This window comes from Balaenoptera borealis (genome assembly GCF_965194805.1).
Source record: "Balaenoptera borealis genome assembly, chromosome: 11".
NCBI classification, from domain to species: Eukaryota; Metazoa; Chordata; class Mammalia; order Artiodactyla; family Balaenopteridae; genus Balaenoptera; species Balaenoptera borealis.
Genome location: NC_138868.1, coordinates 77495487 through 77512715, shown reverse-complemented (window position 1 = coordinate 77512715; position 17229 = coordinate 77495487). Strand labels below are relative to the sequence as shown.

The 17229-nt window shown below is 33.8% G+C and overlaps 1 protein-coding gene and 1 pseudogene across 2 annotated transcripts in view; both read right to left on the bottom strand.

Annotated features, from left to right (window-relative positions):
• The window catches only part of CNTN5 (contactin 5), a 1371764-nt gene that overhangs the window by 441432 nt on the left and 913103 nt on the right, over positions 1–17229 (bottom strand). The gene's annotated exons all lie outside the window — the stretch shown is intronic.
• On the bottom strand, positions 596–15556 carry LOC309604925 (S-adenosylmethionine decarboxylase proenzyme pseudogene; annotated as a pseudogene). Its single transcript has one exon. The product of its transcript is annotated as an S-adenosylmethionine decarboxylase proenzyme pseudogene (transcript).

Genomic DNA, 17229 nt, shown 5'->3' with positions numbered 1-17229 from the left:
TCATCTCTTACAACTACATACATCTTCCCTCCCTCCATTCTAGCACACTAGTTTCCTTGCCTTTTATCAAATATACCAAGTATTATCCTGCTTCAGAGCCTTTGTACTTGTTGCTTCCTCCATCTAAAACACTTTCCCCCCACATATAATAATGACTATCATCTTTCCCTCTTTAGGTCTTTATTTTAATGTCACCTTCATGGAGAGATCTTTCCTGCATAACTTATCAAAAAGTATGACCTCCATGACCCTCTACACATCCTTTATTCCATTTCCCTAAAAAACTTTTTTTTTTTATTTAGCACTTATCTGCTAACAAACTATTTGTTTTGTCTATTGTGTCCCCCACACAGAGAATTTATGGTCTATGAGAGCAGGGATTTTTGTTTGCTATGTTCATTGTAATATTCTCAGACCCTTGCCCTAGCTGTTCCCTCTGCCTGAACTACTCTCCCTCTAGAGTAGAATCCTAAAAATATATTTTAAAATATTGCTATAAAAAATGAGATTTTTGAAAGCAAAAGACCAAGGTTCAAATTCTAGTATCCCAATTTATTAATGGCCTCCTTGGGCAAATTAATTTACTTCACTATGCTTTATTTCCCAAGTAAGATGAGATAATTAATTATATATGTGTTATAAGATTACTGTGAAAAATTCCCTGACATATAAAATTATGTTACATAACTGACCAATAAAAAACACTTAATCAAGAGTATTTCTCTCTATAAATTTCAGAGAGATATATCTTATCAACTTCTAATTATAAACCTGAATATTTCTTTTTCTAATTACTTTGAGCTATATTATAAGAGGTTCTCAAATTATAATATTTGAGGACAATCTACAAAGTTATACAAATTAAAAGAGGAAATAACACTCATTAAGTAAAAGAGGCAGCTGAGTGGAGCCAAATTTAGACAAGCTACTTCTCTGTTCATATCTCAGCTTCTTTATCTGTGAAATGAAGGCTAAAAAAACTATCTCATAAAAATTTTTAAGCCTTAAATATAATAATGTATATACAGCAATTAGTACAACACATGGCACAACACAATAAATTAAAGCAATTATAACTGTTATTATTATTCTTGTTATAAAAAAACACTGTTGTGAGAATCATGAGATTAATGCTAAACTTAACTCTTCTACTATTTAGCTACGCAATTAGCAGCAATAGTTTAACTTTCCTGTGTTTTCTTCTTCATATATAAATCAGGGATTTTGGTCGCTCAAGAGAAATAAGCTTAAATGCCTGTGCAGTTGAAAGTATAAGATATTTAAAGAACAACTATTGATGAGAAAGAACATAAGACTTGAAGAAAATATCTTCTATAAATAAAAATTTAAAGAAGAAAACAATAAGACAGGTAGGAGAGGTGAGACACAGTGTAGTCAAGACTTATACCACAACCTACCCCAGCACTACCCACCAGCAGCTGGCAGCCTCTACACAAATCAGGGCTTGGCAACCAGTGGGACCAAGGGCCAGCCATGTCTACCAGGCTACCCACATAGTCATCCTGCCACAACAGCAGGGCAACCCTAGAGCATATAGTTCTGGTGACCAGAATGAGTGCACTGCCAGGAAGCATAAGACATCTCCTATAAAAGGCTACTTTTCCAAGTCTGGTAATATAGACAACCTACCGAATACAAAGAAATAAAAACAGCAAATTAGGTAAAATGAGGTGACAGAAGAATATGTTCCTAATAAAGAACAAGATAAACCCCAGAAGAAGAAATAAGTGAAATAGAGATAAGCAATCTATCTGATAAAGAGTTCAAGGTAATGATCATAAAGATGTTCAAAGAACTCAGGAGAAGTTTAGATGAACAGAGTGAGAAGTTAGAGATTTTTAACAAAGAGTAAGAAAACATAAAAAAGAACCAAACATAGGTAAATAATACAATAACTGAAAGCAAAAATACACTGGAAGGTACCAACAGTAGATTAGATGATAAAGAGAAACAGATCAGTGGGCTAGAAGACAGAGCAGTGGAAATCACTGAGGTGAACAGAGAAAGACAAAAGAATAAAATGAAATAAAGACGGTTTAAGAGACACTGCAACAACATCAAGCATGTTAATAACCACATTATAGGGGTCCAGGAGGAGAAGAGACAAAGAAATGGTCAGAGAACATATTTGAAGACATCGTAGCTGAAACTTCCTTAATCTGGGAAAGGAAATAAACATCCAGATCCAGGAAACACAGAGAGTTCCAAACAAGATTAAACCAAAGAGGACCAGACCAAGACACATTGTGATTAAAATGGCAAAAATTAAAGGTAAAGAGAAAATATTCTAAAGGGCAACAAGTTATGAACAAGGGAACACCCATGAGGCTATCAGCTGACTTTTCAGCAGAAACTCTGCAGGCAATACGGGAGTGTGTTACTATCAATTTCTCCCTTTATGTCTGTTAATATTTGTTTTATGTATTTAGGTTCTCCTATATTGGGTTCATATATATTTACAATTGTTATATCTTCTATAGTAACACAACAATAAAAGGGGATTTTAACACCCCACTTACATCATTGGACAGAAAATCCAGACTGAAAATCCATAAGGAAACACTGGCCTTAAAGGACACATTAGACCAGGTGGTCTTTATATATCTATATCTATATTTATATCTATATCTATATCTAGATATATATATCTTTAATTTTTGTGTTTCCTGGACCCTACAAAAAACCCAAACATGTGAATGCTAAACAATATGCTACTAAACAACCAAAGGTTCTCTGAAGAAATCAAAGAAGAAATTGAAAACTACCTGTAGATAAATGAAAACTACAACAAAACAATCCAAAAGCAGTTCTTAAAGAGAAGTTTATAGCAATACAAGCCTACTTCAGGAAATAAGAAAAATGTTAAGTAAACAACTTAACTTTACAACAAAAGGAACCAGAAAAAGAAGAACAAAGAAAATCCAAAGTTAGTGGAAGTAAAGGAATCATAAAGATCAGGGTAAAATTAAATAAAATAGAGACAAAAAACAATGAAAAAGATCAATGAAACTAAGACATGGTCCTTTGCAAAGATAAATAAAATTGATAAACATTTAGCCAGACTCATCAAGAAAAAAAAAAAAAGAGAGCATGCCCAAATCAATAAAATCAGAAATAATAAAGAAGTTGCAACCAAAACCACACAAATAAAAAGGGATTATAAGAGGATAATTCTATGCCAATAAGCTGGAAAACCTAGAAGAAATGGACAAATTCCTAGAAAAGAACAAGAAAGAAATAGAAAATATGAAAAGGCAAATTACTAGTACTGAAATTGAATCAGTAATAAAAAATTCCCACAGCAAACAAAAGTCCAGAACCAGATTGCTTCACAGTTGAATTCTACAAAACATTTAAAGCAGACTAAATGCCTTTTCTTCACAAATAATTTCAAAGAATTTCAGAGAAAGAAATGTCTCCTAACTCATTCTGTGAGGCCAGAATCACCCTGATATGAAAACCAGACAAGGATATCACAAGAAAATAAAATTGCAGGCCAATATCCCTGATGAACATAGGTGCAAAAATCCTCAACAAAATACTTGCACACCAAATTCAACAATACAGAAAAAGTATCATACACCATGTTCAAGTGGGTTTTATCTTAGGGCTACAAGGATGTTTCAATATCCACAAATCAATCAATGTTATACTCTACATTAATAAATTGAAGAATAAAAGTCATCTGATCATCTCAATAGATGGAGAAAAATCTTTTGACAAAATTCAACATTCATTTATGATAAAAACTCTTCATGAAGTGAGTATAGAGGGAACATACCTCAACATAATAAAGGCCATATATGATAAACTCATAGCTAACATCATAGTTATGAAAAGCTACAATCAAGAATAAGACAAGGATGCCCACTCTTACCATTTTTATTCAACATAGTACTGGAGTTCCTAACTATAGGAATCAGATAAGAAAAGAAACAAAAGGAATTGAACTTGAAAGGAGAAGTAAAACTGTCACACTTTGCAGATGACATGATACTATACATAGAAAACCCTAAAGACACCACCAAAAATTACTGGAACTCATCAATGAATTTGGTAAAGTTTCATGATACAAAGTTAATATACAGAAATCTGTTGTGTTTCTTTACACTATCAGTGAACTAGCATAAGGAAAAAAGCCCATCTACAATCACATCAAAAAGAAAAAGGTACCTAGGAATAAATCTAACTAAGGAGGTAAAAGACCTGTACTCGGACAACTGTAAGACACTGTTGAAAGAAATTGAAGATGACACAAACAGATGGAGAGATATACTGTGCTCATGAATTAGAAGAATTAATATTGTTAAAATGACCATACTACCCAAAGAAATCTATAGATTCAGTGCAATCCCCCTGTCAAATTACCAATGGCATTTTTCACAGAACCACAACAAATAATTCTATAATTTGTATGGAAACGCAAAAGACCCCAAAAGCCATAACAATCTTCAGGAAGAAGAACAACACTGGAGGTACTGCACTCCCTAATTTCAAACCATAACTAGCAAGCTACCATAACCAAAACAGTATGGTACTCACACAAATTCAGATACATGTATCAATGGAACAGAATAGAGAGCTGAGAAACAAGCCCACACATACATGGGCAATTAATCTATGATAAAGGAGGGAAAAAAAGAAAAAAAGGAAAAAAAAAAAGAGGGAAGAATATACAGTGGGGAAAAAAACAATCTTGTCTACAGCCTCTGCAATAAATGATGTTGAGTAAACTGGACAGCTACATGCAAAAGAATCAAATCGGACTACTCTCCCACACTATGCAGAAAAATAAATTCAAAATGGTTTAAGACTTAATGTAAGACCAGTGATCATAAAATTTCTAGAAGAAACAAAGGCAGTACTTGCTAAACATTGGTCTTAGAAATTTTGGGGGATATGTCTTCTCAGGTATGGAAACCAAAAGCAAAAATAAACAAATGGAACTATGTCAAACTAAAAAGATTTTGCACAGTGAAGGAAACTATCAACCAAATGAAAATGCCACCTACTGAATGGGAGAAGGTATTTTCAAACAATTTGAAAATTAATAGGAGGTTAATGTCCAAAATATACAAAGAACTTATAAAACTCAACATCAAAAAACACCAAAAAACAAGCAACCAGGTTAAAAAATGGGCAGAGGATTTGAATAGATATTTTTCCAAAGAAGACATACAGATGGTCAAATGGCATATTAAAAGATGCTCAACATAACTAATCCTCTGAGAAATACTAATTAAAGCCACAGTGAGATATCAACTCTCACCTGTCTGAATGGCTATTATCAATAACAAATAAAAAGTGCTGGAGAAGATTTAGAGAATGCACTGTTGGTGGGAATGTAAATTGGTGCAGCCACTGTGGAAAACAGTATGGAGACTCCTGAAAAAATTAAAAATAGAACTACCAGCAATTCCACTCCTGGGTATTTACCCAAAGAAAATAAAAACACTAATTAGGAAAAATATGTGCACCATAGTTCACTGCAGCATTATTTACAATAGCCAAAATATGGAAGCAACCTAAGTGCCTATCAATAGATGAACTGGTAATGAAAATGGCATGTGTATATATATATATATATATATATATATATATATATATATATATATATATATACAATGGAATATTACTCAGCCATAAAAAAGAATGGAATCTTGCCATTTGTGACAACATGGATGGACCTAGGGGGTATTATGCTAAGTGAAATGTCAGACATAGAAAACAAATACTGTATGATTTCCACTTATATGTGAATCTAAAACAAAACAAAACAAATTGACAAGCATAACTGAACAGAAGGAGTCATAAAAGCAGTGAACAAAAAGGTGGTTGTCAGTGAGGAGGGGTTCAGGAGAGGGAAGGAATAGGTAAGGGAAATTTACAGGTACAAACTTTCAGTTACAAAATAAGTGAGTCAGAGGTAGGAAATGTACAGTGTGGCTAAAAGTTGATAACTATGTGATAACTTTGTATGGTGACAGATGACAAGTAGACTAATCATCATGATCACTTTTAAATGTATAGAAATATCAAATTACTGTGTTGTGTACCAGGAGCTAACATAATGCTGTACTTCAATTATACTTCAAAAACAAACGAACAAACTCATAAAAAAAAAAATCAGGTTTGTGTTTACCAAAGGCAGGAGTGTGGGGCAGAGGAAATTGGATGAAGGCAGTCAAAAGGTACAAACTCCCAGTTTTAAGATAAATAAGTATTAGGGATGTAATTGACAACATGATAAATATAATTAACACTGCTGTCTCTGTGCTATAGATGAAAGTTTTTAAGATGGTAAATCATGAGTTCTTATCACAAGGTAAACTTTTTTTTTCTATTTCTTTAATTTTGTATCTATATGAGATGATGTTTGTTCACTAAGCTTGTTGTGATAATCATTTCATGATGTATGTAAGTCAAATCATTATGCTGTATACCTTAAACTTATACAGTGTCGTATGTCGTTTATATCAATAAAACTGTGTAAAAAACGATAATCATGGTGGGAACTAGGTAAAATGGAGAGAGTATGCACACAAAGTCATTTACATCTGTTTAATAAACACTGTGTAAACTAAAGGAAACACTTGTGTGTAAGATTTTTCCTGGAGAACAGCTTTTCAAACTTGGTTCTGATGATCTCTAAGACGCTAAACACTCCATGAATTTAACTTACCACCTATGATTCTAACTTCAAGCTATCATTCCGAACCTAATTTTTATGTGTAGCTATATATTACCTATCATTCAGAACTTATTTCAATCTGCAAACATATTTATGAAATAAATACATATATAAAAAATAAAATATATATGAATGAATACTCCTAACTAGTCTCCATTACTACATTGAATATCAAATGAAACACTTTTTATATTCTGTATTTATATTTTGATGATTGACTTGATTATCAACTGAAATAAGAAAATATTGTTATCAGCGTAAAATTGTACACCATTTACTTACAAGGCTACAGTTTTCTGTAGTTTTATCATGATTGATCTAAGAAGAATAAACATAGAAAAAAGTTGCTGAAATGAACATTCTGCCATTATAATTGCTAAAATGTGTCATACTTATCTTCTAAATTATACGTTAGGAGACTTTATATTCAAGTCACAATGAATTATATTTTAAAGCTTTTTATATAGTGTCTGACACATAACAGACGATATGTGTTTTAAAATAGTAAAGGACTTTGCTGGTGGTGCAGTGGTTAAGAATCCACCTGCCAATGCAGGAGACATGGGTTCAATCCCTGGTCCAGGAAGATCCCACATCCCGCAGAGCAACTAAGCCCGTGAGCCACAACTACTGAGCCTGCGCTCTAGGGCCTGCGAGCCATAACTACTGAAGCCCACGCGCATAAAGCCCATGCTCAACAATAAGAGAAGCCACCGCAATGAGAAGCCCGCACACCGCAACAAAGAGTAGCCCCCGCTCACTGCAGCTAGAGAAAGCCTGTGCACAGCAAGAAAGACCCAACGCAGCTGTAAATAAAAAATAAATAATAAATAAATAAATTTTAAAAAATAAAATAAAGTAAAATGTATTTTAGTGTGTACATATGAAGCTCCAGTCTTTGTAGTGTAGAAGATAATAATTATTCCAAAGTTATATTTTTGGTAAATGATAGGCCACTACACATCATGATTTCCTTCCTCATTTGTAGAATATGAAAACTAGATTGTAATAATACCTCCAAGCCACCAGATGTCTTTATGCAGTTTGAAGAACTGTAGCAGAAGTTAAGTTTTACAGAAATGTCTGCTCTTCTACTTTGTGCAAACTCAGGATGACTCTTATTTTAAAAATCTAATTTATTTCTATTAATATCAATAATTTCTGAGACCTTACCATATTTTTATAGAAAAACTCCCCTCTGTTGTATATCTCTCCACTCCTACAAGGCAATTTTTAGCTCTACTAGCTCCTACTTAGAATAGCTCCAATGGACAACATAATTATTTCTTTTCCATATATCTACTGAAAATATATAATTAACTGGTGAGTAGATTTTTTTAAACAATGTTTTGACTCTAAGTATAAAATTATACTTTTGAATCTGAACACTAAACATTTCAGCAAGGCAATAGATTTTTCCCTCCTAAATCCAACCCAGTCCCAAACTGCATGAGAAAGTTTGTATTGGTCTCTTTTGAATTTTGCTTTGGTTATACCAGTTCTTTCCATAATTGACTAATGTGTGTGTTTGAGTGTTTTGCCCTGCCAAATTTGTTTTCAACTGCTGTGTGTATTGCAGAGCACTTAGAACAGTCCTGGCCCCCTGAGCAAATGCTTCAGGATGTAAATTGCTGGGTTTTCTTGATTCCCTTAGCTCATTTGCTGTTGTAGAGTTAAATCAAGTATCATGGATTTGCATTTTTTTACAAGCTATAACCTCACTAGTTCTATTTAAATAACTTGCACCCTATTTAATTAAAAAATCTTACGGAGCTACTTTATTTCATAACTCAGCTGACTAGTGATCAATTTTCAACCTATCTTAGATCTTGGTGAAAAACCTCATGTCTTGCCTTAGACTGAATCTCCTCTGACCTTGTAGCAGTATTTTTTTTTTTTTTTCCTTTTTCAGTATTCAGTTATCTTAGGAAGTTTTAATTTGTGATCTTCACTTAAGCTGAACTAATATGGCAAGTGATCTTGGGTAATGCTCAAATTTTAGGGAGGGTTGATTTTACTATGTGCAGCAACTCACATATTATACAGCAAGTGAATGGTGAAAAAAAATAAATAACAAGTTATTTCAGGTCAAAACTCAGGTCATTTGCAGTATATCACCTATGCTTAGTAAGTCCAGTGCCTGGCATTCAAAAATTATTGGCTGAATGAATGAATGAATAAATGATGCACATTTAAAAGGGCAGTTGTTACAAATTGACCTCTGTAAATGTCAAACACTACTCTCTTCCTATCTGATTTATTTCCATGAAACTAGAGAAGAGGTTTTTTTTTTTAAGGTAGAATACGCATTTAAATAATTTATTGAAAACACTACTTTTGTGTAGAAATGTCCATCAATTATATGAAGAAATTCTTGACAGAATGAAATCACTTTTCACATTAAGCATCAGTTCAATATACTAGTATTCTGATTTTGTTTCTGTTTTGTAGTTGCTCTAGCTCTTTTGAATTAAAGTACAAGAAAATACTTCCCAGAAATTTTGTAGGGCTAATATAACTATTTACTCATGGTACATTTTTCTTTAAATCTGCTATGGCATATGCATTGCTCATATTGCTGAAAGGCATCCCACATAATCTAGTCCAAGGCTCGCAGACATTTTCTGTAAAGGGTCAGATAGTAAATATTTGAGGCTTCGTAGGCCAAAAGGCAAAACTGAGCATATTATATGATACTGGCATATAATTTTCATGTCACAAAGTATTATTGTTTTAAATTTTTCAACAATTTAAAAATGTAAAAATAAATCCTTAGCTTGTGGGCTCTGTAAAAACAAAGATTTAGCCTGTGGCTGTAGTTTGTTGACCTCTGGTCTAGTCTGCTGAAATTAGTAGGAATAGGAAGACTTAATAAATTTCTACTGCTAGAGAGTCAATGACTTTTCTATATAGCCTGTTCAAGTCATTTTACAGAAGTAAGATATTTGCATGGTAGAAGAGCTTGGCCTCTAGAATCAGAAAGGAATGGATTTGAATTCTCTTCCACTTATTGCCCACGTAATGCTGGACAAGCTCCTTTAAGCTTCAGTTTACCGACCTGTGCAATAGGAATAATAATGCTACAGAATTCGTATCAGGGGGACAATGCTTGCAATTCACCCAGCAGCAGGCCTTAACTTATAGTTAATCCTCAGTAAATGTTAGCTATTACTGTTTTATATGAAGAGTTAGCACATTCATCCTATATCCAGCATCTAGCACTATGTTTACTAAATAGCAGTTCAGTTGTTTTTTTTTTGAATGTCACTAGACAATGAATTAAGCAAACCTTTATTGAAGCTTAAATTGTGGTACAGAAATACATTTCAACTGATTTAAGTCCAACACCATGAAGAGAGAAATTATGGCACCAAGATTCTCCCTCCTCTATCATACGCACTAGGATTAATTTAGATTACTATTCAATCTATAGTTTCCATTTTTCTAGGCTTTGTTCCATACAAATTTGTGCAGTTTCTCAACATTAAATGGAAATCTTAAATCTATTGGGCTGGGGCGGTGGTGGGGATCAGACCTCAAGCCAATAAATGTTCATCAAATCTACTGGGACACTGTTCAAGAACAAAATCCACTTTGAGCATTGGTCCTCATAATAGCACCAAAACATTAGGTACTGTGTGCTAATTACAGAATTGGACTGATCCATTGATTGAAAGCTTCTTCAATGAAGCTCTGAATCAACAACATGTTTAAAAGTCAAAAGTGTTCCAACCACTTGATTTCAAACCAAGTAGAATTTATGTTTAGAAACACTAAAAAAAAGTGTTTCATTTATAAATACAGAAGGAAGAAAAACATCACTGCATCAAACCAGAAAGAATCAAAAATTGTTTGAGGACAAGAAGAAATACAAAATTGAGTCAATTTTGTTCTTTTCTCAGCTGCTTAAATAAGTGTCTGTATTAGCAAATACAGCTAAAAGATGCCAACTTTTTTAAGCCTGTATTTCTGGTCATTTCCCATTGACCATTTTGGAATTTTGTATGTTATATTTTATGGATAGCACTCTGCTTCACTGTGTAGTATGTCTGAATAACCTGAACAGTTCTCATTCATCACTTGATGTTACTCCATGGTGAAAGAAATACCAGTAAGAGGAACCGTCAGAACACTATCACATGCATCACAAAGTCACAGAACTTTTTAAGTCACAAAGATGGCAAAGACATCGATTCTGCTTTGGACCAAAGTTTAAGGCATATCATTAACAGAAATTAGTGGAAATGGCTATGAAAGTAAAAGTTGAGGTGAATCATCTGAGGTGACTTGACTTGTTGAATCCAACACAACCTTTATCTTAAATCTCCTTGCTAACAAATTTAGTGATAATTTTTTTATACTACTACTTAGCAAGTTAATAAAGACATGGTACCCATGAGAAGCTAATCTCATTTAATGGGGGCCACAGAATGGCATACAGTTTCCATACAGTTCTGCCAATATTCCCTAGTATCAATCTACACCTTCTTTGTTAATCAATACCAGCTTATTCCAAAAGAGCTCATGGTAACTAAAAATGCCAAATTCCCTTGACCTTAAAAGAAAATTAAGCCCAGGGTCCACCCCCGCCCCGTTCCCCATCTGGGGTATAAGGTTAGTGTAAACCCACAGTGTAACAGTGTATTGTTTTATGGAGGAGGTGTGGTTGGGAGGGAGATACCATGGTGAGGAATGAATCAATTAAAGTCACACAAGTATAGGAAGCAGTGAGATAGTAATACACAAAATAGATAACTGCAGTCATTTTCATAGAGGACTCGACTCGTGGAAGAAGAACTTTGGTGCTGCAAAAACATCTGTATGAAGTAGAAATTGGTTTCAATAACATTAGTAGAGAGTATGTTCTAGAAAGTGGAGGTAACTGGATGCAAAATCCTGGTAGCAATTTAATAGAACAGTCCCAGATGGCTAGGCAGAGGCCAACACCTAATGAGGACAAAAGCCTTGTCTGTGGAGAATTTTGGATGATACCTGGAGAAATATTACACTGTGCATAAACCAAATTGAGTTGTTTTCACAAGTGTTGTAAAGTTTCATATAGTAAAAGGTTTTTTCTACATGCATTTCAATTTCACAGCAAGAGTGGCATAGGATACCTAAACACAGAAGAGAACATTCAAGCAAGATATCTAACTCCTTGATATAATAATGCATACAATTCAAAATGATTACACTATCATTACATCTAGGGCTTTCTGCAACTACAAGGTGGTGGTTATGGAAAGCATGGCCCTTGGTATCAATATCTAAAAAGCAGCCACCACTTTCTTCTATGTGTGTTCTCTTTTTGCGTTTTTTCTTCATTTTTCTTAATCAACTCTGCTGTTGTTGCTGCTTCTTAGCAAAACTGGTAAAAACAAAATTGTAATCATTGAACATAGCGCTCTGGCAATCAAGACATTTAAAACCTTCAATCTTCTGGGGTGAAGAAAGCACTGTGTGACATTTAGAACTCTGATTTACAAACAGGGTGGTCACAAATTTTCCTGGCTTGAAGACTTCCACAACTTTCCTGATCAGGTCATCATAGGAGGTCTGACTTAAGTTTGTTTCAAAGCTAACATAAGAAAATTCTGGTTCTGGAGTGATGTGAATAGTCCAATAAGTTCCATCCAATTTCATTCCATTCATTGAATACCCACAAAGATTGAACAGTGTGGCATCAATGACAGAACCTGGTATCAGGTCACGAATTCCACTCTCAAGAGTGACATCCTTTGCAGTAACACCATCTTTCATGTAGAACTGGTCCATAACTGCTGGGTCAAGCTCACTCATCAGAATTTCCAGGGTTTGATCTGGCTGATTGATTACCCGACTCTCTGGGAAATCCAAAGTATACAAGTACCAACAGTCAGAATTCATGTGTCCCATACAATATGCGGCTCCATTTGGGAAAATTGCATTAAGAAACTCTATTTCTTCCTGGAAATTCCGGTGTGGGTACCCTTGGTGAGAAGACTTCATGAAATTCTTACAAGAATAAAAGAAGCTTTGAGTCAAACCCACTGTAATCCCTAGCAAGTTTCAACAAGGGAACCAGTGCTTTCAGCAAGAGGGTGGTACCACATGTCTTCAAAATTGAACATCTCTTGGAGACAAACATGCTACTCTCACTGAGTACATAAGCTTCCTGCTTGTCAGTTTTTTTCACACTTATGATTGAACATTGCACATCCTTCAAAAGTATGTCCCACTCGGATCTTGGGATGGTGCGAAGATCCCCAGATTCTTGGTTTGCGTCGGGTTGCTGCCTGGAGAACCAAACCTCCAGCAGCTTCTCGGTCCCTTTGAAAAATGTGCAGCTTCCATCACCGTGAGACTAGCGAACAACCAACAACCACAGAAAATCAACTAAATTAAATCTCTTCTCCCGCCGCTGCCGCCACCGCTGCGGATTGTTCCAGCTGTGTTACTAAAATTCAGGTTCCTTTTTTGCTATAATTTTATATTAACTTTTTTTAAAAAAGGGTTAATAAAATTTTCCCGGCCTTTTTTTTTTTTTTTTTTTTTGTGAGCGAAAGTTGAACGTGAGTCTGTTGGAAATAGAGGCAGATACATCTCAGTTTCTTGTAGTCCGCTGTTTCCCCGTTAGAGAGAGTAGAGCGAGCGCTAGCTAATGTCGCCGGCCATACTGTGTGAGCCACAGTTCAGTTTTTTATTCATTCATTCATTCATTTTCCTTCATTAAACAAATATTCATTGCATGTCTACTATGTGTCAGGCACCATGTTATGTACTTAATAATTATTGTTGAATGAATAAACCTTAACTGGTGAGCTGATTATAGGTATAGGAAAAAGTAAGTCATTCTATGTTCTTGAACAGAGAAGACATACCAATAATAGTTCTCAGAAATATTGTGATTATCTTAGCAGCTTATAGTTCAAATGGCATCTCAAATTGAATCTTTAAAAAATATGTAAAATGGAAGTGTGATAATGATGATGGCAATGATGATGATGACAGCTAACATTTATTGAATATTCACTACCTGTTAATCACTGTACTAAGGGCTCTATATATTTTTTCTTTTTTTTTGTTTGTTTGTTTTTCCACGTTATATTTTATTTTATTTTCTTTTGTCTTTTTTTTTATTGAAGTATAGTTGATTTACAATGTACTGCCAATCTCTGCTGTACAGCAAAGTGACTCAGTTATACACATACATTCTTTTTTTATATTCTTTTCCATTATGGTTTATCCCAGGATACTGAATATAGTTCCTTGTGCTATACATTAGGACCTTATTGTTTATCCATTCTAAATGTAATAGTTTGCATCTACTAATTCCAAACTCCCAGTCCATCCCTCTCTCTCCCATGCTCCCCCTTGGCAACCACAAGTCTGTTCTCTATGTCTATGAGTCTGTACCTGTTTTGTAGATAGGTTCATTTGTGCCATATTTTAGATTTCACGTATAAGTAATATCGTATGGTATTTGTCTTTTTCTTTCTGACTTACTTCACTTAGTATGATGATCTCTAGTTGCATCCATGTTGCTGCAAATGGCATTATTTTGTTCTTTTTTATGGCTGAGTAGTATTATATTGTATATATATGTATCACATCTTCTTTATCCATTCATCTGGTGATGGACATTTAGGTTGTTTCCATGTTTTGGCTATTGTGAACAGTGCTGTTATGAACATAAGGGTGTATATATCTTTTTGAATTATAGTTTTGTCTGGGTATATTCCCAAGAGTGGGATTGCTGGATTACATGGTAATTCTGTCTTTAGTTTTCTGAGGAACCTCCATACTGTTCTACATAGTGACTGTACCAACTTACATTCCCACCAACAGTGTATGAGGGTTCCCTTTTCACCCCATCCTCTCCAGAATTTGTTACTTGTAGACTTTTTAATGATGGCCATTCTGACTGGTGTGAGTTGGTACCTCCTTGTAGTTTTGATTTGCATTTCTCTAATAACTGGTGATGTTGAGCATCGTTTCATGTGCCTACTGGCCATCTGTATGTCCTCTTTAGAGAAATGTCTATTAAGGTCTTCTGCCCATTTTTCGATTGGGTTGTTTGGTTTTCTGTTGTTGAGTTGTATGAGTTGTTTGTATATTTTGGAGATTAAGCCCTTGTCTGTTGTATCATTTGCAAATATTTTCTCCCATTCAATAGGTTGTCTTTTCGTGTTTTTTTGTTTGATTGTTTGGTTGGTTTTTTTAATGAATTTTTGAATTTTATTTTATTTTTTTTTATACAGCAGGTTCTTATTAGTCATCAATTTTATACACATCAGTGTATACATGTCAATCCCAATCGCCCAATTCATCACACCACCAGCACCACGCCTCCCCACCGCTTTCCCCCCTTGGTGTCCATACATTTGTTCTCTACATCTGTGTCTCAATTTCTGCCTTGCAAAATGGTTCATCTGTACCATTTTTCTAGGTTCCTCATATATGTGTTAATATACAATATTTGTTTTTCTCTTTCTGACTTACTTCACTCTGTATGACAGTCTCTAGATCCATCCACGTCTCAACAAATGACCCAATTTCGTTCGTTTTTATGGCTGAGTAATATTCCATTGTATATATATACCATATCTTCTTTATCCATTCATCTGTCGATGGGCATTTAGGTTGCTTCCATGACCTGGCTATTGTAAATAGTGCTGCAATGAACATTGGGGTGCATGTGTCTTTTTGAATTATGGCTTTCTCTGGGTATATGCCCAGTAGTGGGATTGCTGGGTCATATGGTAGTTCTATTTTTAGTTTTTTAAGGGACCTCCACACTGTTCTCCATAGTGGCTGTATCAATTTACATTCCCACCAACAGTGCAAGAGGGTTCCCTTTTCTCCACACCCTCTCAAGCAACTGTTGTTTGTAGATTTTCTGATGATGTCCATTCTAACTGGAGTGAGGTGATACCCCATTGTAGTTTTGATTTGCATTTCTCTAATAATTAGTGTTGTTGAGCAGCTTTTCATGTGCTTCTTGGCCATCTGTATGTCTTCTTTGGAGAAATGTCTCTTTAGGTCTTCTGCCCATTTTTGGATTGGGTTGTTTTTTTTTTAATATTGAGCTGCATGAGCTGTTTATATATTTTGGAGATTAATCCTTTGTCCGTTGATTCTTTTGCAAATATTTTCTCCCATTCTGAGGGTTGTCTTTTTGTCTTGTTTATGGTTTCCTTTGCTGTGCAAAAGATTTGACATTTCATTAGGTCCCATTTGTTTTTTTTTTTTGTTTTTATTTCCATTACTCTAGGAGGTGGATCAAAAAAGATCTTGCTGTGATTTATGTCAAAGAGTGTTCTTCCTATGTTTTCCTCTAAGAGTTTTATAGTGTCTGGTCTTACATTTAGGTCTCTAATCTAATCTCAATTAATTCTTTAAAAAATATCCTTTTGGTTAATTACTCTTATTACTCGAAATTTTGTTTATTTATTTTGTAATGAGGACTTGAGGCTCAGAGAAATTATATATAGTTGCCCAACATCACACAGCTAGTAAGCAAAAGAAAATCCCTGGAAATTAATTTGTTTATTAATATTATGAACTTTTAATTAATTTGATAAACTTAATTTAATACCTAGAATGTAGGATCAATAATATGGTCCTTGCTTCAAGAAGCTTATTTTAAGTAAATGAATAAAGAAGCTTTATTCATTCACTCAATCACTCTTTCTTTCAAGTATAAATTAAATGTCTCCTGTCTTCCAGGCACTTAAAGGCACTGAGGTTATAGCAATGAGAATATTGAATTTGCCTTTCAAATAGTATTCATTGTTTTTATTTTGTTTTATTTTGTTTTTAGAGAATATTCTGAAGAATTATATATTTTCCTTGTGTAGTGACAATCATTTCCTTTTCTTTTACAATTCTTTCCTAGCTACCATATTAAATCTTATAAGTTTTTATATTTATTCTGATTGTTTTGAATTTTCTAGACATAAAAACATAACATTTCCAAATACTGTTTATTTTTGTCACTTTTTAACAATATTATATCTTAAATTTTTCTTATTTCATTTGTTTTAGTGACTCGTTTAGAATTTTAAGATCACTATTATGTTACATGATGGCAAAATAAGAAATCTTATCATTTTTGCTTCTTTAATGGAAATGTCTCAGAAGTTTCTCTATTAAATAATATGGTAATATTTGATTCAAATTTGATAGAATAAATGAAACTAAGAGAGCTTCACTAAAAATTTATATTTCACTCAACTGTTTTTAAATTAAATATAGACTTTTCAGTATTTGATAAGAAAATCAAATTTAATTGTATCTATTTCCATGCTACATTATGTTAAATAGATTTCCTAATGCTAATTTATTTTTTGATTCCTAGAAATACAAAAGACTAGAAGACATATGGTAAAGTTGTTTACTTCTGTTCTTTTACCAGTTTCTCCTTGAGATTCCAATAGTGCTTGTTTTTTTTAAATTTAATATGAATGAATAAATGTTTACAATATTTATATTTCCATTATTAACTATATCTTTTAGAAATATATAATCATTAGCTC